At 42.1% G+C, this 23147-nt stretch overlaps 1 protein-coding gene across 4 annotated transcripts in view; it reads left to right on the top strand.

Annotated features, from left to right (window-relative positions):
* The first annotated feature begins 1156 nt into the window (after window positions 1-1156).
* SULF1 (sulfatase 1) overlaps window positions 1157-23147 on the top strand; it is a 126175-nt gene continuing 104184 nt past the window's right edge. For 3 of the 4 annotated variants that reach the window (XM_087751741.1, XM_087751758.1, XM_087751781.1), the window contains exons 1-2: window positions 1157-1470; window positions 2680-2772. The gene's annotated coding sequence lies outside the window, so the exon portion shown is untranslated. The remainder of the gene's footprint in view (window positions 1471-2679; window positions 2773-23147) is intronic. The other variant, XM_087751750.1, reaches the window with a different exon arrangement.

Genomic DNA, 23147 nt, shown 5'->3' with positions numbered 1-23147 from the left:
TTAATGCAAGTGTCAAGTCAGGCACTTGGTAATGAGGTAAAAACCCTTGAGATTTTAAGTCTCTCTTCCACGCTATCCTATTACAGGGAGGAGAAAGGAAAGAACTGTTTCTTTGGCACTTAGCAGCTTTTCTGTGTCCCTTATCTACCCTTCCCGGACATCTTCTGTAAATTAGTGTATTTTTCCTGGCAGTGTCCCTGGGAGGGAGGAAGGTGTGATAGTGCTTGCCCTGTGGCCGAGAGAAACTGAGGTAGAGACTAGACACAGTCCAGACCTGCCGAGGCACTGCCCAGAGCCCCCAGCCCCGGCTGGGGGGGTGGCGAGTGGCCGCTCCCGAGGGGAAGGGCAGCGAGCCTTAATCTCTCGGGCTGCATCCCGCAAGGAAGCCCGAGGGGGCGCGGCCGTGGCGGTAGCGGCGGGGAAGGGGGGAAGCAACAAGCGTGGTGGCACCGGTTCCCGGGGCGGGGGCGCGCAGGGACCCGGGGCCGAGCCCGGGGCCGGGCGCGGCGTGGGGAGCGCGGCGTGGGGCGCGGGGCGCGGGGCGCGGGGCGGTGGCGCGGCGCGGCGGCGGGGGCCGTGACAGCAACGCCGCGGGGGCCGGGCGGCTGCAGCAGCGGCGTTTGCCCCGAGTCCGGGGGAGGGACTCGCAGATATCCGTGCAGAAGTAGAAATATTTGCCCCTTGGAGCTCCCCTCTTCTCCCCGCCTCGCCCCCCACCCCCGTTTTCCTTCTGCCTCTCTCCGCCGTTCCCCCAGGAAGGCTGGAGGCAGCCGCGGAGTGACCACGGCACGGTAAGGAGTTGGGATTTCGGGATGCAAATGTCACGTTGCCGTACAAACGACTCCCACATTAGCACTTTATCAGGATCTCAGACTGCACCTTTTATCTCTTTTAGGAAAGCGTCTCTCGGAGGAGATTGCCCGCAATAGACCCGCCATAAAAAGATTTTAGTGTTGCTCTTGTGCTTCTGTGCATCCCACTGTGAGGAGGTCCCAGTGGTCCCTTGGGAATACAAGGAGTTGTGAGAAGTAACACAACTGGCCACCAGACTAATCCACTCCCTCTACCTTCCCGCTAGTACCTCCCCCTTCTGCTCTTTTTTTCAATAGCAGCCCTTTCTCAAAATCTCAGGTTACTTTGCTAAAGAGTTCTCAGCCCTATAGTTTCTGCCCTTGTCTCTGCCTCCAGCTCCTTAAGAGCCACCCAGCCCCAGCGATTGGATTGGGCAGCCCGCCTTGACACACCACTGTGCTGAGTGCTTGAGGACGTGTTTCAACAGATGGTTGGGGTTAGTGTGTGTCATCACACTCGAGTGGGGATTAGGGGAGAGAGGCAGCCTTGCTGGAGCTGTGTGGTCTTCCCCAAGTGTGAGCTGCAAGCAAAAGAAGAGCTACCTAGCTTTGGGGGAGAAGAGGGAGGAATCGGTTCCAGCAGCTCAGAGGGAAAAATAAAACCCCACACTTTGTTCAGGTAAAGTAAAAGGCACCTCATGCCTCTCTCTCTCTCTTTCTTTTTCCTTCACGGTTTTCAGAGGAATGCTAGCACAGCACACTTGTCAAAGCCAGTTGCTGCAGCCTTATCAATGCTGCCATTGTACGGCTGACAGATAACAGCGAGCACAGCCCGATGCTTGGCTGTCTTCATCGAGCTAACACTCTTAACGCAGCTAAGGTCAGGCTTTGGAAGGTGCAGATGAGCAAACCTCTGCGGGAGCGGTGTGCCTTACCGCGGCGGCTGCCTCCTCTCCCCCGCTCCCGCGGGCGCTGCGCCCCTCTCCCGCACACACGTGCTGCGCCCGGGGCTGCGGGACGGGGGAAGCGGCGGCGGCCCGGGGGGCTCCTTGCTGCGGCTGCGGGTATAAATGCCCCCGTGGCTCGATAGATCCGTGGAAACTGCGTGGTCGGGCGGGGGAAGGCGTCGCGGGAGAGTATTTCCTAGGTTTTGATGCTTGAGCAGTGTGCAGCCTGTCTGGGGCTCAGCTGGGAGGCAAACCAGAGTGTTTTGAAAGTGCATTTGAGATGTCTGTAAAGTTTGAAGACTCCTTTATAGAGACCTGGCTGGGCTTCTGATGATCGCTATAGACATGGTTTGGCTTACACATGGGCTCAAAGTTAAGAGAAAACCAGGAAAGTAGGGAAAGGCAGGGTACAATGTAATGCTGCTCTTGCAGCTGCAGCAGAGCAGATGGATGTAATTCATTTGCAGATCTGTTTGCGAAAGTTTTACAAGTCATTGAAAACTAAGTAGCATCACTATAATGGATCATTAAAGTCTCACTATATTTATAGGTTCTAAACTAGCGATCTGAAGTGTTAATGAAAAGTAAGCAAAAAATTATGTTTAGGAAGGAAGAGGGGCAGAAATGTAATTAGAAATTAGTTATGGAAGAACTCTGCTATCATTTTCGTTTAATTCGACTATTAAGTTCATTGATATCTGGAGCGGGGGAAGCCCAGCAAATTAACTAAGAAGTCAGAAATGTTATCACTAATTGCAGTATGTTAGCTTACCAGAGAATTAAGATGTTCTCATTGTTTTACTCTAAATGATCTAGATGGAGAAACTAGCGGATGGGTTATTTTCCTTTTTTTTTATTTTTTAATAAAAGATTGACTATATATGTATACCGTCTTCCTGTGCAGAGTAACAAAATTATTTGTTTCTTTTGCACTATAACAGATCTTCACACTAACTCTCACATACCTGTGGTGCTTATGAATTATTGGCCTCCTACTTGTGAAAGAAATCTAACACTGTCCTCACCATTTACAGGTGAGATATTCTATAAATAATACTGTATATAATGTGTTCTGAAATAAGATCTGTTTAGTAGGCTGAGCAAGGGGATTTATCGCTGGTGCTTTGCAATTTTGGCATTCAACTGTGTAACGATGCCCATAAAACCATGTTTCAAGTTGCACATATATTTTTGCCTCAAACCAACTATTTTGTTAACTTTTTTTTTTTGAGCAGGCTGTTTGGCCCCTTTACAGGTTGTTCTCAGCTTGTATTTTCAAACACACTCTTCAGTAAGAATGTGTCTTCAGAAGTGATCCACAGCAATTTCAAACAGAGAATTAGCTAAATCCCTAATATGACTGCATGACCAGACCAGAACGTATGTGAATAAATTTAACCGTTTTGATTTTTCTCTCAGTTCACTCTTTCTCACTGTAAATAGTGATGTAAACTTTTACAAGCTTAAAAATGAAAAACAAAACCAAAGAAAAACCTCACTGTGATCCTATGTTAAAGTCTTGTATGCCTTGTATACTGGATTTCTCCTCTTCATTCTTCCCGGTCTGTCCTGTGAGAAGTCCAATAAGCCAGCTTCAGTGCTTACAGGTTTGGTCTTCCAGGAAAGCTAAGGTGCAGCAATGTGAGCTGCGCAGCCTGCTGCTGTCACAGCCTGACCGAAACGCAGCCCTCTCTGTGGGTATCGTCAGATCACACATCAGATGATCTGTAAGAAAACATATTTTTCAAGAAAGTGCATAGCTAACTGCACATGCCCAGTTTGTTATTGTTTTACTAGAAAAAAAAAAGAGTTTCTCTAGCATTGCCAGAAAATCTTGCTGAGAAACTAGGAACAGCAAATCATGTTTTTCCTTCCTTTATAATGATGGGGCTGTTTAAAAGACAATGCCCACGGGGCAGTCCAGCTTCTTGTCAAAACGTAATCTACTGTTCCAGATGGTAAACATTCAAAGACATATTTATGGTGACTTCTACATACCTTCCTTTGACATTGGCTTTTTTTCCCTGAGAGCACTTGTACTGGGTACACACATGAAGTTCCCATTAGCATCCTAGCAGCTGTAAAATTGTTCAGAACTCACAAAGATGTTCCTCACAGTGAGATAAAAATAATCTGAGGAAAAGATCTGAGACTGGTACAAACCTCAGTAGATCCACAGTATGCTCAAGGTAAAAAATTCCAGAGGTACAAAAAGATTCATAAACTCCTGCATGAAAGCTGTAATACATTTTTGTTGCGGCTAATTCATCTTTGCTTGATATGGAATGCTGAACATACCAGGCATGTCTGTACTATCAACTGTGTCTGTGATGTGAGGGAATCTGCACTGCACAAAAGCTGGTGGGTTTCTTTTTCCCCCAGCTAGTGAAGGCTAGGTGGGATACTGATTGTCTTCATAGAGTTGTTTTCAAAGTGTCACCATTTTTTTTTTTCCCTCGCTGCTCCGAGCAGTGAGATAGAGCCCAAGAAAATGTTTTCCAGCCAGAATGTGTTCTGCCCTGAATTGTCTTAATTATGTGTCAGTTTATTGCTTGTCAGGGGCTTCCTCTTTTTAGCACTTTATAATCGAGGTGGGTGAGCTTGTTCCACCATAATATGCAACTTCAGTTTCTGCTGCTTGACATGTCTCCTTGGCCTTTCATTGATTTTTGTCTCCATTTCAGAGGAAAAAAAAATTAATTATGATTGGTGTAATTTCACACTGAAAAAAAAAAAAAAAACCTTGGTGAATTTCCAAATGGCATGTAAATACATCTTCAAAAAGTAGGCTGAATGAGAGGTCATTAGGGGAAAAAAAATGCATGTAAGAATCCAGAAGTATCCTAGAGATGGCAAGTATCAGTGTGAAAATTATTATAACAGCTCTCATTCCAGTCAGGAACTGATAAAAACAGTTTATTAAAAATGTTGTGATGCTGGGGACAGTGTTTCCAAATGTAGAAGCCATTATAAAATCCCCACTGAGTGGAAGTTAGACAGCTATGGAAAAAAATATTTTGAAAGATTTGCAAATTCTGTTCTGGCTAGATCACTTTATTGCAGACTACTTTGACAGTTTGCTGTTTATTATCTAGCTTTGTTTAACTTACATACTGCACTCGATGTTATATGTTTGTTCATGCCGGATCAGGAGTTCGAGCCTTGTGTAATGGCCGGCCTCATTCTTACCCAGGCGAGGTTGGACACTTGTCGCAGATGTCATGGGAGTCGTGGGTTCCACTATTTCCTTAGCTTTAGAAAGGGCTTTGGGGGATTTGTGTTTGAGTGGGAAGGCGGACTGATGTGATAACAATTGAGAAAGCTCCTTTCTGAGTGCCTTGAGAGCCGCAGTGTTCAACAGAGAACGAGGGTCCCGTGACAACTCTGCGGTGACACTGAAAGAATCCAATTAGTGACCACTCCTGCTGTTGATACTAGATCTCTTCTAAAAAATTTCCACCATTACCACTCTCATTGTAATCCCATCCACGATACTGATAATGGGATGAAGAGTGTGTTTTCAGAATGCCTGTTTAAATTTTAACTGCTGTCTTAGGAGATTTTGAGGATATTAAATTAGAAGGCACTGAACAGCACAGCTCACAAGAGAGCTACGTGACACACGTGTCACCCAGCAGTTGTCTTTCTCATACTATATTTTCCTAACACCTCCATCACAGGTAGAGCTGCTGTAAGGGGGTTACAGACAGAGTAGGGGGGCTGTATGTACATAGTGAATAATGCATTGAGTTGTGGCTGTCCCTGCACTGCAATTACCTGTAGACCTTGTCCCTACGCAGTTACACATGTGGAAAGCAGCGAGAGAAGGGAGTGGGAGGTGATACAATCCCCTTTGCTGTGCCCCAGTGGTGGCAGCAAGTCAGCCTGCTGCTCCCTTTAACAAGTCCTAAATCATCACTCTGCCTTCCCAGATGGACCAACAACATAATATTCCCCCCCCCCCCGCCTCCCTCTTTGTTTTTGTCTTTCACTTTTCTTTCTCCAACACTAATTTACCATTTCCATATGATCAGAGCGCAGTAACTCTACTGTTGTTCTTACCAAGTAGGGCACGTTCAACACTGTCATCTGCTTGTAGAGGACACTCTAAAATGGAAAGGCTCAAGGCCTTCACCGGTGTCACCTCAGAATGCAACACATAATATATGAATTGCCAAACCAGACACTTTTTAGCTGAATTATTTTAGCATATTTCATTTATGGCAGTAGACTCCTTTTGAGAGCCCTTGCAAGATCTTTGCTTTAGTATTGCTTGTTCTTGCTCAAAAGTTATTGTTAACTGGTGAGAGCAATTCCTTTTTAATTTTTGGTGCTTAAAGACTTTTATTTTCTGAGAAAAGTAATACTAGTTTCATCTTCTGGTTTATGCATTGCACACAGCAGATTTGGTATCAGCAGTTTCCCAGAACTTACATTCCTACTTTCAGAATCTGCTTAAAAGGTTTGGTAAGCCTTTGTTACTGGGTGCGCTCTATTAATCCTGGAGCTCTGAGCCATCAGCCTTAACCATCACTGGTGATTTGGTTACAGTGAAACACGTTTGTAATAGTTGACCTTTTCACGTAAGATTTTATCATGACTTTATTAAAATTTTGTTTTGAGTTATTTTATAGAAAAAAATAACTTACAATTGACTATAATTCTACATTGTGATTTTTATAGCTCCCTGCAAAGTTTATAATATTGCTAGAACTCCAAACAAAAATGTTCTTTTTCATCTATTTTATCACAGACTAGCATAACGATTCTACCATTATATTCTGGAAGATTGCTAGATGTGGTACTGTGCTATGGAAATCCAGACTATTTTGTAGATCAATGCTAGATTATCCACAGAATATTTCATGGAATTTCTAAATGGAAGCAAAACACTGAAAGTCAATAATTTTATGTTCTAAAAAAAAATTTCTCTCCTGATGCCGTCTGAGTGTAATTATGGCATTGCATGTTACCATTTCTCTATGATGTGACTAACCCATCTTAGCAAGAAGAGGAGCTGCTCCACAGCAGCTGTATTTTTGTGGTGCTTCACAGGAGGTGAACTCTGCTTGGAAAGCCCACAGAGAAGATGGGGAAGCCTTTGGCACTAGAATTCTGGAGAATAAATGTAACAGGGAGCTGAACATAGGGATTGTTTTTCTCAAAAGCATCCATAAAAACAGAATAGTGGTCCATTCCAGTATTGTAATTGTAATGTGGCAAGATGTTCATTATTCTAGCATGTGCATTGTTTTGTCTGTTTTCACTTAAAAACAGAAAAATGTGTTACCAAGCCCATAAATGTCTGCAGAGCTGCCAGCTCTCCTGACTTTTATCAGTAGTCTCGTGATATTTAGCCTCCTTTGTAAAGCTGCAAGTTTTAGAGGCAAGATATAAAGCGAGAAGTTCAGATCTCTCCTTTCTGTTTTTTTAAACCTAATCCTCCTGATGCTGAGGAAGCTGACTTGCATGCAGCTCCAGAAACGTGAAGGAACCTAATGGAAATCCCAAATCTAACTATGTAAATGCATGCAGACTTTGTGAATAACGTGGGTTTGTGTATGTTATGCCTGGCAATTAAAAAAAAACAACTTTTTTTCCTGAGGTTTACCGTAATCAACTCCCCCCGGAATTTCTGTAATTTGTCTGATAACTCCCATTTTGTTAAAGAGGTTTTATTGCAATGGAGGGTGAGGCTCCATGACTCTGCTCAGCCGGTCGAATAGCTTGCTGCCCTGGAGAAACCCATCCTTGATCCTCCCATCCTCGATCCTCCCATCCTCTTCCTCTAGCAGTGTGTTCCCATCTCCTCCTTCGTGCCAGGTTTGGCTCTTGGCTCACCTCCTGGCATGCTGAATGAGCTCAACAGAGCAGTGGGAAGCTGCATTTGTTGCTGTCCTAGTGAGTTGGTTCAGCTCAGCAAGTAGACAGAAGCTCCACATGGTGCAAGAGAAGTGGTTGGAGCTGGTGGCTTGGGGTGAGGGGGAAAAATGTGGCCACCCCTTTAGGGTATGTGGGCTGTAAGATCACTCAGCTACCTGAACCAGGGCACTGTGTGTGTCTACAAGAGAAGGTGTGATAACAGACACATGTGACTGTGCCAGCGTCGCCATGAGCAGAACGCTAAATGTGCACGCTTTTAACGAAAGCCTATCGTTTTTATGGAGAGGATTGCTGCAGTGTCACTCAGAATCCAGAAAGGCCACACACACTGTTTGACTTTTAAAACAGACAAATAAGCTTTGGAGAGAAGCTAATAAGAAGCATGGGGAGAAGAGGAAAGAAACACAAGTGCCTGCTGAGTTGCTGCTTTAAAAAAGGCAAATGAGATTCTGAGGGTGGGATCCAGTCTGCATAGCCAAGGCACTTGAGGTGCCCCTGGGTCTTAAATACTTAAACAGCAGCTACCTAAGGGCATATTCTCTCTCTGATCAATGAAGAGAGTCCCTCTGAAGGCCTCTGGGCATCGCAGTTAGGCAGGCAGGATTTCCTCTTGGAAACCTTCAAAGGCACCTGCCTCTTTCAGTTGCACATGTAGGGATGGAGCCTACCCACTTGCTTTATGAGGATTGCTAAGGAGCTTAAGCTGGAGGGACTTAATATACTCGAGTGTCTTGGTTGGCCCATAGATGAGTGATGCCATGGATAAACACTGTCTGTATTTGAACAGCTGTAATGTAATTCCTGCACAGCTCTTCAAGGTGTCTCCTATACTTTCCACAGAAGAAAGCATGAAGCAGGTCTTTCATTTGAACAGCAGGAGCTGCAATCCACTTAAAGAGACTAGGATGATCATTTTAGATTAAATGTAATTGAGGTACTGACTGTAGAAATGGAACACTGTACTCATTCAAAGTGTCATCCATTTCAGTGCTGGGTTATGCCGACAAGAAAAATGCACAGCCTTTTCTTTCTAAATCATTTAAGTTACAGGAAAATGTTTTAAAAATCACCCACTGTTGTTACGTGAAGGAATGTCTCAAAGGCTTATGGGCAGATAAAGCCTAGAGGGATCGGAGATGTTGTTGGTGCCTACAAGCACTACAACCTTTAGGTGTAGTGAAGAATAATGGATGATCTTACAGGGGGATGATGTTGGACAAAGAATGGAAGAAAGACAGAATTGTAAAAGATTCAGTACCCATGTTTCTGGATTTAGCTATGCTAAATCTTTTGAGGATTATCTCCTGCTGACTTGGCTGCCTCAGGGCATGCCAGTCACAAATTAGAGAACAGTAGTGCAGTAATAAACCGAACATGCTGTAAATAATCAGCACAGGATACCCTTTAGCTGTCACTTATTCCAAGGACTGCAAAAATGTTAACAGTAATAGATTTCAGAATAATATTTGCATTTTGGTACCTTGGTAGCAATAAAGAAGTATGCATTAAGCCAACCTATGTAGTAATTTTTAGCAAAGATTCCCTTGGTGTCATTCCTCACTATTTTATTGAAAAGAATAGCTGTAATACCTGAATTCCTGAATGTGTCCCTAATAAAGCACATGTGAATTTACCTTGGTGCGATCTATTTTACATCTAGAGCCAATTTATGAACTGAGACTGTAACACTATCTGCTTGGCCACTATTGTGTAGGATTCAGAGAGACCATTACCATAGTTAGACCAATAAAAATGTTCTGAAGTTAACCCAAGTTTATCTGCCAGGCATTCCAGTAGTTTCTTTTATCTCTATATCAGTAGAGGGTCGGCATTTCTTATCTGACTGTAAACTTCAGTCCATTGCTGGTATATAGGCTCACAGAGGAAGGCTTCCTATGCTCTACTGCTCTGCAACTCAACTCCTAAGTGCAAAAGGCTGCTAAGTTAGTTTTTTTGTTCCCTTCTACTTGATATGGAGAATTCCTCTAAAGCATGGATCCTCTGAAGTGAGGAAGGGTAAAATGAATAGACCTGAGGTATGCGTAGTCAGGGATTACCAGGTTCCTCAAAAAAATAACAAGTAGCTCAACATAGGAAGATGAGCAACCACAAGAGTGTTGAAACAGGTACGTCCCTTTTTTAGATCTTTTCGATCCTATGCAGCTCACATCCAATTTTCCCTTTCACTAAATTTCTCTGCAAACTTTTCCTCTCCACAAATTTTGCACCTTTTTGCACCTCAGCGACTTGTGATGGTTTGAGATGCAGTATAACCATACCTTAAGAAATAGGTCTGTGTTACAAGTACTTGTTTTCATCTTGGGTACCATGGGTACCTTTAACACAAAAAAGAAGTCTATCAGATGCTGTGAGTTCTTTAGAGTGGACAATATTTGCCAGCATAGGCTGGAAAAGCCAGGTAAAATAAGGACATGGCTAGCTAGAACTGAGGTCCCTGCTGTTTTGGACAAGTGATGTTGTGCATCCATATCCTGACATTGTCCATTTTGAGGAACCCTGTCTACCTTGTATGTAAGCCTGGAGGACTCACTGTTTTTTCTGGCTGCTGGACAGCACAAGTAGTGTGAGAAGACCATGCATGCTTTGCGTATTTCTCCTTTTGTGTACCATGTAAGAATCCTTGATTGCTGCAGAAACCCATGGGGTTATTGGAGAGAAACGTGTGCTGAGGAGCTTGAACGCATCCCCTTGTTGAATAAGTTCTGTGGTCACACTCAGGAGTATACCTACCATACTGCTGACTTTCTATTGGTTCTCCCTTTGGCTGCTGGTTCAAGGTTGCTTTGAATAAAGCTGCTTTCTACCTACTCTGCACTGTTCACTGAGGTCATTGACACAAGCATCAGCAGCTCCAGTTGGGGTGAGTGATGCTAGTGCTGTGACCTGTCTGCTTCACTCCTCTGTTAGAGATTACTAATGGAGTGCATGCACACACCTCAGGAGCTCCAGTGCAAAGTCCAGTGCAGAGCAAGTTTTTAATTTGCCACAAGAATATCTGCCTTTCAGTCAGAGACAATTCAGATAATGAGCAACAGTCTTTCAGCTATTCTACATTTGCTGCACTAATACAGCTCTGTACTGAAACCTGAACTGTGACACCCATGCTACCATGACATTGGAAAAGAGACAGACATGTGGAGCACCAGTGTGTTGAATCTGGTAGCTATTTGAACTATTCACTGTTTTTTTAGTCTCCAACCACCTATAGCTGCCAGAACTGCCACTTTTCCCTGCCTGCAATAGAAGAATATGCTGGGCTTTTCAGTTTGGTATTGATCTCAGTAACGCATGTATTTATGAGTCTGGGTTTTTTTGAAGTCATACCTTACTGTCAAACAACTCATCTTCAGAAAAAGTCTTGCAGCTAGTTTGGATGAGAGCCTAACACAGGGCAGTGCAGGTCTCCAAGAATGCCTCACCCCTTTCTTCCAGACACCTTGCTGAGTCACATCTGGTTTGAAAGCCCATGTCTCAGCCCTTATCTTCAAAGCTCTGTGTGGGCCACTCTCATTGTTTGAAGAAGCTCTTTACCCCGCTTCATCATGAATCATTGACATCTACACTTAGTAGGAACAATGTTACTGAACAATGGAAGATGAAAATTCAGGTGGGCAATAAACTGTCATGCTGACACTATAGATACAGCCATCACAAATGACTCTGAGTGAACAGGCAACTTCTAAAACAGAGTAGTAGTTTGAATCATGGCTGATAGATCTCCCAAAGGAATGTAGAGCAGATTTGGTGAGTGGAGGATGGGAAGAAAATACATTCTCTCCCTCTCTCAGTGGCATTTCAGTGTGCTTCTTGCTCATATCTATTGATCCATCCACATACCAGACTGCTCAAAGGTATACTTATCTTTTCTTCCAGGAGAAATCCTGAGCGCGGTATTGCACAGCCAAACACTTCTTGGGCATTTGCCATGTATTATATTCTATTGTCCAATACTTATAGTTGCTGTAATGGATATGGGAAGGTGGCAGTGTCAAAGAGGAAGTAATCTGTTTTCTCAGCAGTTTGGAAATGACATACCTGGAGACCTTAGTTTTGGTCTTACTTTTTTGTAGTGCTGAAAGAAAATTCTTTTTTCTTTGGAAGCCTCATGTAAAACAAAAATCTTCTACTTTGGTAAAGCCACCTATGTCCTGGGAACTGTTCAGCTCAAAGTACATATATATGGAAGTACACAAGGTGGAAGATTACCTTGGGCACCGCATATTATATAATTTGCAAAGACTAAAGGTATTATTTCTCTTTTGCTGTTTCTTATGCGTCCTTCATATTTTTCCCCATTTTGTATACAGTACACGAACTGTTTTCCATTTACGCTTTTGTCTTTTGATTTTCCTCCTTTAAGATCTTGTGTTCAATGCTGTCAGGAAACTGCTTTAAGTGAAAGTGTGGAGTGATGTGGAATAGTTTAAACGAAAGCCAAAAGAATGTGAACTTAAACTTTTTCATAGGAAGTTTTGTTCTGTTCTGTCCTGTGCTGTGCTTAAACACACTGGCCTTTTTTGACCTGTTCCTTGATGAAGGTTAAGTGGGAAATATCTTGGCTGCAGCCTTTCCAGCTGAACCAGAAAGACTTTCCATAGTTCATGTTTACTTTCCCTGCTATAGACATTCATCTATCCTGAATCAAAATTCTTAAACTGGATTTTCAGAGAGAAATTAATAGCTTGTGGCAATGATGATGAAGTGTCAAGACTTCCTCTCTCATGTCTCCAGCTCTATTTTGCTAGTGATGATTTTGCCAGTCCTTTTGCTAGAGATCTCAGTTTGGTTAATGGGTTCTTCCCAAACATCTTCTTTATTGTCATTAAGAGCAAATGTAAAGAACTGCTACGTTTGCAATTTATGAATACTGAGTGCATTGCTTCTGCAAAAAGGTAGAAACATTGCCATGTTTTCCATCTCTATCTGGGCACCTTTTGTGCCTACAGTAACATACACAGAGTGAGACAGAATGCTCTTGGCTAGTGAGGGGGCTGTTCCCCGTCCTTGGTGTGTTCACTCCAAAATACTTTGGCAGTCTCCCTGTAAAAGAGTTTCAGAGAGAGCGGCATCTATGTCCTCAGGACACTGTTGCTTTTAATGGAAAGGCTGTCATGTTCTTCATTTGTCACACTCTTGAGAGGAGAAGAGCTAGGTCTGAACCTCTCTCTTGCCCTCAGCCCCAGTAGCAACCATAGCAGAATTTTGCAGTTTGGGATGTCTCCATTTGTTATTCCACAGCAAATTGTGCTCCATGGAGCTTTGTTATGAGAGACACCACAACGTGCAGAGACAGTGTGAGAGCTGACTGCGTAGTGCAGGGAAAGAACCAGCCATTCTTTAACCTCAAATTTCATTTTGGTTTAGTTCTCAATTTAATCGAGCCACTTCTTGCCCCCACAAAACACAATCGTATGATTAGCACTATGTTCTTCCATAAATAATCTGAATGGGGATGTTCAAGTCAATTCTTTATCCCTCTGTCAAGAATAAGGAAAGTCACCCTTTCCTGTGAAGAGAAGACACTCTCAACCAGGCTCCTCACAAACATGTTAGACATTTCATATACTCACAGAATGATCACTGGAAAATTCAGGTTCAAAGCGTTCTCAGGAGGTCTCAGGTCCTGCTCAAATTAGGCTCAGCTATGAGATCAGATCAAATTGCTTAGGGCTTTATCCAGTTGGATGTTGAAAACCCCAGAAGATGGAGACTGCACAATGTTTTGGGTAACTTGTTCTGCTACTTGACTTTGTCACAGGGAAGAAGTTTGCTTTTATTTATATCCAGTTTGACTCTCTTTTGTTTCAGTTTCTGCCCATTATCTCTTGCACTCCTGCCATGCGCTGCTGTCTCCTGACAGAGCCTGGCTCTATCTCCTTTATAACCTCATTACAGGTAGTGGACAACTGCTGTGAGGTCCCCCTAAAGCCAGCTCATCTCCAGGCAGAACAACCCCAGGTTCTCACTGCAGGGCAAGTGCTCCATCCCTCGACTATCGTGATGGCTCTCCACTGAACTTGTTCCATTTTATCATTGCTGTTCTTGTACTGTGGGCCCTAAAAGCAGGCACAGTACTCTAGGTGCCATCTAATGAGCAAAAGGAGATGATAACTTCTCTCAATCTGCTTGATATGCGGCTGTCAATATAGCCCAGGATGCTGTTGGCCTTCTGTGCTCCCTGGGCACACTGCAGGCTCAGGTTCAGCTTGCTGTCTAACATGAGCCCAAGGTCCTTCTTAGCAGAGCTGCTCCCCAGCCAGTCCATCCCCATCCTGTATCATTGCAAGGGGCTCTTCCTTCCCAGATGCAGGACTTAGCATCTGTCCTTGCTGAATTCCATAAGGTTCCTGATGGCTCATTGCTCCAGCCCACCTAGGTCCCTCTGGCAGCCCTGTCTCAAGGAGATCCACTGCTCCCCCCAATTTGGTGTCATCCTCAAACTTGATAACAGTCGCTTACTTTGCTTAAAACACTTTCTCTCAAGTTGCTGTTTTCATTAATCTAAATTAAGTTTTATTCTTGATTTTTGTCCTAAGTTTCAGTGTCGCTGAGTAAACTGGATATTTATAAAAAAGCAGTATATTAAAGTAACCCTCCATTCCAGCTTGTAATTTGTTCCTGATATATGCAGTCATTCTTAACTCACCTTTAAAGAGCTTTTCCAGTCACCGGGAGCTGCAGGACAAATATTTCTCCAAAATATATTCACATGGGATGGTGCTCTTCCTGTTTTTGGCCAGGTCTGTCACAATAGACATCTTCAAGAAGATCTCCTTCAAGGAATCTCATTCAAATTCAATGGGTTTCTGTGCAGCCCAACTAAATAGAGTGTATAAGACTACTATTTAAAACATATAAGCTAAAACCATGCAAGATTTTTATTTTGAGTTTAGGTTTTATTTTCGGAAGACTTTAAGTGAACTTTGTGAGTCCTGAAATAGATCCATTTCAAACAACTGCAGCCCACAGTCTGGAGCCCTGAAACAGCTTTTAAAATTTTGCATCTCTTATTATCAGTGATATTGTTTCCTCTGAGTTCCTTGCTGCTCTTTAGCAGCACTGGCAATGCTGCCTCCCCTCATCTTCATGTTGCTTGAAGTTCCTCCTACAACTTCATTGTCGATTCTCAGTAGTGGTGGTTCTTATATGTCTCTGCAACTTTAGAACTGCTAATTAAAACAATCTAATTTTAGTCCAACATGCGTCTCTTATTGACGCATGTATTATCCTTATAAAGTTATTTTAAAATTCTATTTTTTACCAGATAAGGAACTAACCAACAGAGCTGAAATTTATGAACTTAAAACATACAAATTCCCAAGCCACCCTAGTTTAGTGATTATTCTGGGTAATTTCATTTCCCAGGCAGCCTCTCTGATTTCTACCTGAGTTTGCTCATACCTGCCCTCTTAAAAAGCTCCCTGCTGTCTGAGCTTAAGAACTTTGTGAATGGCACTGAACATTCAATTCATTCAATGCCGAGCATTTTACTAGGAACATGTCACTTCTGCCAACCTCTGGTAGCATTCAAGGAAACACAATTTTGAGGCAAAATATCTGAATCACTTTTTTAGTGAGAAGGTTGCCTGGTATGTAGGAGAGGAGATCAACTGCTGACTTGTACATTATGCAAGTGATGTGACTACCTGCACCATTCAGCCAATTCTGGACAATTTAGAGTGGAAGACACATTTCCTTAAGCTCACTCCACATTTGAACTATCTTTGTCAGAGTTTCTTAGTGTGAGGAAATAAGGAGAAAGGAACTTTCATGGATTTTTACAGGGTTGGGGCAAAGGGGAAAACTTGTTTCTGATACTTGTTTATAAGGTTTAGCATTGAAAATACTCAAAATAACCTAAATTTTAGTAACATTTACTTAAAACCTCGTTACTGTCCTGCTATTTTTGACCTTTTCACTGAATTGAATTGCTAGCAAGCATAGTCTGATTCAGTTTTTACCCACCCATCTGCACTCATCCATCATCTTGTAGCTTCTCATAGGTAACCAATGTGTGATAGCAGTCATCACCACAAACGTGTAAACGTCTCTGAAACTAAGGGCTTGTCTACAATGACATTTATTGACTTTTTAAATCAGTGCAAACCTGCTTGTATAGATGCATTGAATGCTCAGCATTCCTCAAATAAATGTAACATTGGACCCACAGCAGCTTTGCAGCTGTGAGGTAAAGGTACTCCCGTAGAACAGATGTGTGTGTGACCACCCTCATCTGGAGGATGTCTGTAATTTCTTTGTCAGTGCTCTTTCAACAACAAGAGCCTTGACCATATAATGGTTAGGCACCTCCTAGAACCACCTCAAGAAAATGGGTTGTCTATTCCTGAACAGGATAATTTAGATGCCCAAGCTCTGAGAAGGCAGAGGTTTCTTTTTTGCTAGCTAATTAGCTACTCTTTGCTTAGCAGGGTGATGGGTCTGAAATGTCATCTTGGACTCTTCACTTGCAGCTTGGAGCCTCAACACAGATCTTTATTCTGCACTAATCTGTCATCTCTGATGCCTTGGAGCAATTTCAGAATCACTCCTCCCACCTGTTGCTCCGTTAATCTCCTGGAGATTAGAGGTCCCATTGCAAATAAAGCTGAATGTGCTCCATAGCATCTCCTCAACTACTCCAATCCATAGCTCTGCACCTTGATGTAAATTGAAGTAGCCATTTTTCAATGGTAGTTAATACGCTGGGCTATAAACAAGAAGCACTGGGGAGCTCTCTCATTGGAACAGACCTCCCATTCTGCTGTCTCTGTTAGGGGGTCAGTTACCTTGGCCAGAGTTGGGGATATAGAAAATGAAACAGCTGGAAGAACTAACTTCTTAATTTAACAGAGTACAAATTTCCAAAATCATGCATCAAGGCCTTGAATTTTACTGGTGTCTTGATATTGTGCTATCCTGTATACTGTGATTTAAGGGAAGAATGCTGATACCAATTTTCCAGCTTTTACGCTTCAGGAAAAGTTAACAATGTACAATACAAGAGCTGAATGAAAGAAAGTAGCCCCAAGTTTTTTAAGATCTAAAATAGCTTTTATAACTAAGAGCTTTCAGTTCTTCATATTGCTGGAGAAACTCAAAAGATATATGTCCAAAAAAATCTCCTTGGAAGAGGAGACTTAATATAGCTGCAGCTTGACTCTAATCTAATTTAGATTTTGTGAGTAGGACATGGAAAAAAACTGTGTTAGTAAGAACTAGTTCCACCATCATGTTTTAATAAGGGAAGTGAGTGTTTGTTGTGTGTGCGTGTGCGCATTAGAGACACAACAACAGAAGTAAATCCCAGTATCACTAGCGTTAGAATATTTAACTTACTCTTCACTCTTTTGGACATATTTTACTTCAGGAATTGTCCATTATTTCAGTTCATTATAAGGACCACCATTAGTATAACAAATTACACAGGTATGAGAAAAGTAAGGCAAACTATAGATCCCAGCCAATCCACAAGTACTTTTGCCTCCATCTTTAATCCAGCTATGCAAATATGGTAATATAACATTGCAACAAAAGAGGATTTTTTTTCCTCAGAAACAAAATTTACTAGCATACTGTATTATAGAATATATTGGGGATGCAAAATGTCTCTGGTCAGACTGACAAGTCACCTTTTTGACTGATAAAAATATATTCCAAGTGATTACCAAAGCAGTGTTGCTTAAGCATAATGGTGTAATAGATACAAATTCACCCATAATTCCTTTAACCTCAGTAAATATATTGCAAATGTTTAGTGTCTATTGTGGTAACATAAAGCAGAAGTCTTAATTAGCCTAAACAAAACAAATACATAGGAGAGTTTTTAAGTGTGTTTCCAATGCCTTATTTTTTTTTTTTTCACATCTTGAATCAGACATGAATAAATGTGTTTGTATGTGTGTCTTTTCCCCAAAGCACTGAGAAGAATGTCGTGTGAGAATTATCTTTTCCATTTACAGTCATGCTGCTATTTGGTCACATTTCAATCCACTGGAAGAAAAAAAGAAGGTAGGGGGAATTGAAAGCACAACAGAACTGCTTAAATGAGTTCAAGCTTCAATGGTGCTGCAACCCTTAAGAGAAGGCAGAGCTCAGTTGTGTCTATGGAATGGTTCCACATTTCTCAAAAAAAAAAAGCAATGACATTAACAAGATAACACAAAAGATTTATTACTCATAATTATTTTCATTTCTTTTTCAAGTAAACTTGTGTGTTCTCAAAATCAGAGAGGCAAAGTTTCCAGCAAGTACTCTTCCTTGCCTCCTTCCTTGCCTTCACATGTTTCACTTTCCTAAATTGCTCCTTAAATATTTAAATTAAGGTCATCTTGCTTTTTGATTCATTGATTGTAGTGACATTATTCTTTATGTTCAGAAGGCATTAAGAAGTAGTCAGGTTTCAAGTCACAGTGACTTTGTTATTTTAAGTGCTGAAATATAGGAAAAACCTACTTTATTAAGCCCCTGAGTTATTTTTCTGTCTGAAGCAACCTTGTCTGTAGTTTGTGTTTCTTGCTAAACAAAAGGCTATATTTGGCTGCTGAAAAAACAAATCTGCCAGAACAGTAAGGCACAGGGGGATGCTGATATTTTAACAGCTAAGAAAGCACACACATAATTGGGGGCTCATCAACCCTCATCAAGTCACATCTAAGAAATTTTCTGCTCTACCTCCCCCTTCATGTATTTTGAGTGTCAGTTAACATTTTAAGTCTATTTTGGGGCTGCTAGAGTCTCCCAAATACCTAAACTGACATAGATATCCTTTTGAACGCAAATTATTTGTTTTCTTCTCCCACAATTGCATAGCAGAAACACAGGAATACCTTACACTCTGAGGAGTTATAACAGTTTGTATAAAAGTTGTTTTTGAGGAATAAGTGCCTGTCAGGTTCAGTCTATTTCAAGAAGATTCTGCCACCTTTTTGCTGTTTCTAAGATCAGTCATATTTGCTTCCACTTTCCTCGGTGATTAATTCCACTGGAATAATGGTAATGGGAATATCCCCCAAACCTATACATCTATTCAGTATTGGTACACTTACCAAATCAAACCTTTTGGTCAAATCAAAGTAGGAATAATTGCAAGTTAAATATAAAGTGACTTCCTATGTCAGAGATTAATTGAATCTGTTCTCTTATTTTAGAATATTTATTATATTTTTATTGCCTACTACTTTGGCTTTATTATATTTTTACTTCACTTCACTTAATGATCAAATCTTTAGTTTGGTTTTCTACTTGTAATTTAAAAAGCAGAATTTGCCCTTTGTGCTTTTGAAGTGTAAGAGTTTTGTCCAGTTTTGCCACTAGCTAGCTAATAAAGCACTTGAAAGTAGACTTGAATTCTATAGCCAGTGCATTTTTACAATGTAGCAAAATAGATCCATGCATCCAGCTAACACATTTTTCCAAATGGAGGATCAAATACTAAGGCAATTTTTTAGTCATATCCACCAAAATCATGACGAAAAATTAAATGAGCTGAGTCTGTTGTCTCAGGAAAAAAAAGATATATATAGATTAGTTTTATTTAATTTAAGGGTTTTGCTCATGACTGTTGAAAGCAGTATTTCACACTTCAACAATGTGACACCAAGAAGTTTTCTTCTGCACTGTTTCACCCAGAAATGGGGGGCAGGGGTGGTTTTATGACTGGTGCTGAATTGCCCCTTGCATGTTCAGTATAGTGATGATGGAAGGTCTTTCAGCAAGGAATCTTCAGCAGTAAGTGATAGAAGCCCTTTAGAAATTAGGCTACTGAGATAATCCCACTGAGTTGTGAATATCTAGAAGCATATGAGACCAGTTTTAATCATCACTGTTTTGCAAATAGAAATAGATGCTATTTTGATCTGCATAGGCTGATCCATTGTTTTTTAAAACAATAGATATTTCCATTGTTATGGCAATACTGTTGCATGAGTGATGAAGTCAGTAATGTTCATAAGTTGCTGGTATTTGGTGCCTTTTTACTACTCTGTCTCCTGAATCTATTATGAGCAAGGCTAGACAGAATGATAACAGTGCCAGGCAGTGGGAGAGCTCTGTGTATGCTGGAGCTCCCTTATGTGTCAATAATGAAGCTGCAGTTATGAGAAATATTAGGATAGATCCTTTTTCAGAAATACTTCTTACAGTGCCTACTGAACACAATGAGAAATACAAGGCCAGAGGAGAATCGAACACTTACAATAAACTGTGGTTCCTCAGACTGCTCTGCAATCATTCCTATAGACAGTCCAGAAAAAAAGTATTGGATAACTGGAGCTGGATTCTCTTGTCCATTTATTGGCATTTGTGAAGTCAGCCACCAAAATGTTTTCCAGATCTTTCTGTTTTCAGTGAGTTACAACTGCAATCATAGAATCATAGAATCGTTAAGGTTGGAAAAGACCCTTAAGATCATCAAGTTCAACCGTTAACCTAGCACTGCCAAGTCCACCACTAAACTGTGTCCTCAAGCACCATGTCTATCCATCTTTTAAATACCTCCAGGGATGGGGACTTGACCACTTCCCTGGGCAGCCTGTTCCAATGCCTGACTATCCTTTCCATGAAGAAGTTTTTCCTAATATCCAACCTAATCTTCCCCTGGCACAGCTTGAGGCCGTTTCCTCTCGTCCTATCGCTTGTTACTTGGGAGAAGAGACCGACCCCCACCTCGCTACAACCTCCTTTCAGGTAGTTGTAGAGAGCAATAAGGTCTCCCCTCAGCCTCCTCTTCTCCAGACTAAAAAACTTGAGCTCCCTCAGCCGCTTGTTCTCTAGACCCTTCACCAGCTTCGTTGCCCTTATCTGGACATGCTCCAGAACCTCAATGTTCTTCTTGTAGTGAGGGGCCCCAAACTGAACATAGTACTCGAGGTGCAGCCTCACCAATGCCGAGTACAGGGGCACTATCACCTTCCTGGTCCTGCTGGCCACACTATTCCTGATACAGGCCAGGATGCCATTGGCCACCTGAGCACACTGCTGGCTCATGTTCAGGCAGCTGTCAACCAACACCCCCAGGTCCTTTTCCACCAGGCAGCTCTCCAGCCACTCCTCCCAAAGCCTGTAGCGTTGCATGGGGTTGTTGTGACCCAAGTGCAGGACCCAGCAATTAGCCTTGTTGAATCTCATACAGTTGGCCCCGGCCCAACGATCCAGCCTGTCCAGGTCCCTCTGTAGGGCCTTTCTATGCTCTGGCAGATAGACGCTTCCACCCAACTTGGTGTCTTCTGCAAACTTACTGAGGGTGCATTCAATTCCCTCATCCAGATCATCAATGAAGATATTCAACAGGACCGGCCTCAACACTGAGCCCTGGGGAACACCACTCGTGACCGGCCACCAACTGGATTTGACTCCATTCACCACCACTCTCTGGGCTTGGCCATCCAGCCAGTTTTTTACCCAGCACAGAGTGCATTTATCCAAGCCATGAGCAGCCAGCTTCTCCAGGAGAATGCTGTGGGAGACAGTGTCAAAGGCCTTACTAAAGTCCAAGTAGACAACATCCACAGCCTTCTCCTCATCCACTAAGTGGGTCACCTTGTCATAGAAGGAGACCAGGTTAGTGAAGCAGGATCTTCCTTTCATAAACCCATGCTGGCTGGGCCTGATCCCTCCGGTTGTCTCGCACTTGCTGCATAGTGGCACTCAAGATGATCTGCTCCGTGACCTTCCCCGGCACTGAGGTCAGGCTGACAGGCCTGTAGTTCCCCGGATCCTCCTTCCAATGCTTCTTGTAGGGGGGCGTCACATTTGCTAACTTCCAGTCATCTGGGACCTCCCCGGTTGACCAGGACTGCTGGTAAATGCTGATAAATCATCTTGCACTTGTAACTTGTGTATAGAATAATTATACCCTGGAAATGCAAAAGCACTTTATGCACACAGAAATCACTGAGTTCTCCACTGGAATAAAGTTGTTTCTGGGTGAAATGGGAAGCTGCTGCATAAGGACGTTCTTTATACAGTGTTGGTCTGAGGAAGTAATGAACATGTCTCTGGCTGAGTCTGTAGAAAGATGTGGGTCTAGTATTTTCCTGTTTTCTGAAAGACCTCCCTTCTGGCATGAAACTGAGTACGTAAATTCAGGACTGAATCAGAGTTGGGGTGAATCACACACAACACTCCCTGCAGTCCCTTGGGTCTTCCTGGGAGGCTTTGTGACTGCCTTTCTTTTGTGAGCTTAAAGAAGATCATTGCAGCCCCAGGACATGGTAACAGTCATGTACTGCCACTTCTGGAATGATTCGGAAAGCTCTTTATCACCAATATGTCCCAGGTATGGAAAATGTCCTGCACATAGTAAACCCTCCTATGTTTTATTGGCTATCTGTGTTATATAGGGAGGATTTCTCTCACTGTCACACATACACCTACACTCCCCAAAATTCCCAAACAATATGCCATGCAGCAGCATCTAAATGCCTGCTGTTCAAAGGCAGAACAGTAAATACTAATCTTGCATTACAGCATGCTGTAAGCCTTTCTCATCGTGGGATGCTGTTAAGTCTCCATCTGTACCACAGGTTAGAAACGTGTTGTGGCAAGGTTCCTAACTAAGGCTGTATTCAGAATTTAGACAGTAAATGGCGCACAGAAACCTGAAGAAGAAAAATGAAAGAAAGAAGAAAAATGAAAATGCTTCCGCAATTTCTTTAAACACAGCAGCACTTAAAGAAAATAATGGGTCCTTTTTCCATAGAATAACATTATGTCATAACATCCTCTCTAATGTTAAGTCATAATGAACTCATTCGTGCACCTCCTGGAAAGTATTGTATTTTCATATGCTCATGAATGTGGAAAACAGAGATCTGGAAGCTTTGACAATGGTAGCTACCATCTCCATGTGTCTTCTTCTGCTCTGTAATGGGCTAGTTCAATGCCCACTAAAGTAAATGGAAAGATTCCTGTTGATTCCAGTGCTATTTGATTCGTTCTTCTGTGTATCATCCAATGGCTCATTTCATCATCACTCTACTTCATCATCCAGTATTTTTACCCTTTCATATATGTAGACAAAGAGGTTTCTAAAGCCAACATTTCACTTCAGTTGGTACTATTAGGTGATTCTTGATTTCGCCTTGTCGCATGTACTTGAAACTAGCATCTTAAGTGCAGTGGTGAGCAAGACGGAAGAGGTAAAAAAATCACAGATCTCTTGCAATGAAAGAAGGAGATATTTTAAACAAAGAAAAAAAGAGCTTTTGTTGTACACAAGCGGTCACCTTATTGATTGTGAACAAGGATGATCTGAGGATTGTTTAAGCATTTTCCCTCTGTTTAATTTGCTGTTCTAACCATTGTTTTCTTCATTACCTTATTTTCATCTTGATAATTCATTTTCTTTATTTTCTTTGCTATTACATTCTTGGCCATTAGAAAACACTTTCCTTCCAAAAGTTCTTTGCCCAATTTGTTTCCCATAACAACAACAATAATAGGAAAAAACACTCTTTTTTTATAGGAAGTTAAGGGCCAAAATCCATCCTTTGGTACTTACATGTAG

The sequence above is a fragment of the Nipponia nippon genome, unplaced genomic scaffold, assembly GCF_047370975.1.
Source record: "Nipponia nippon isolate SJK-2023a ecotype South Korea unplaced genomic scaffold, ASM4737097v1 scaffold_1, whole genome shotgun sequence".
Classification (NCBI taxonomy): Eukaryota; Metazoa; Chordata; class Aves; order Pelecaniformes; family Threskiornithidae; genus Nipponia; species Nipponia nippon.
Note: the sequence above shows the minus strand (reverse complement) of the source record. Positions and strands in the feature narration are given on the sequence as shown.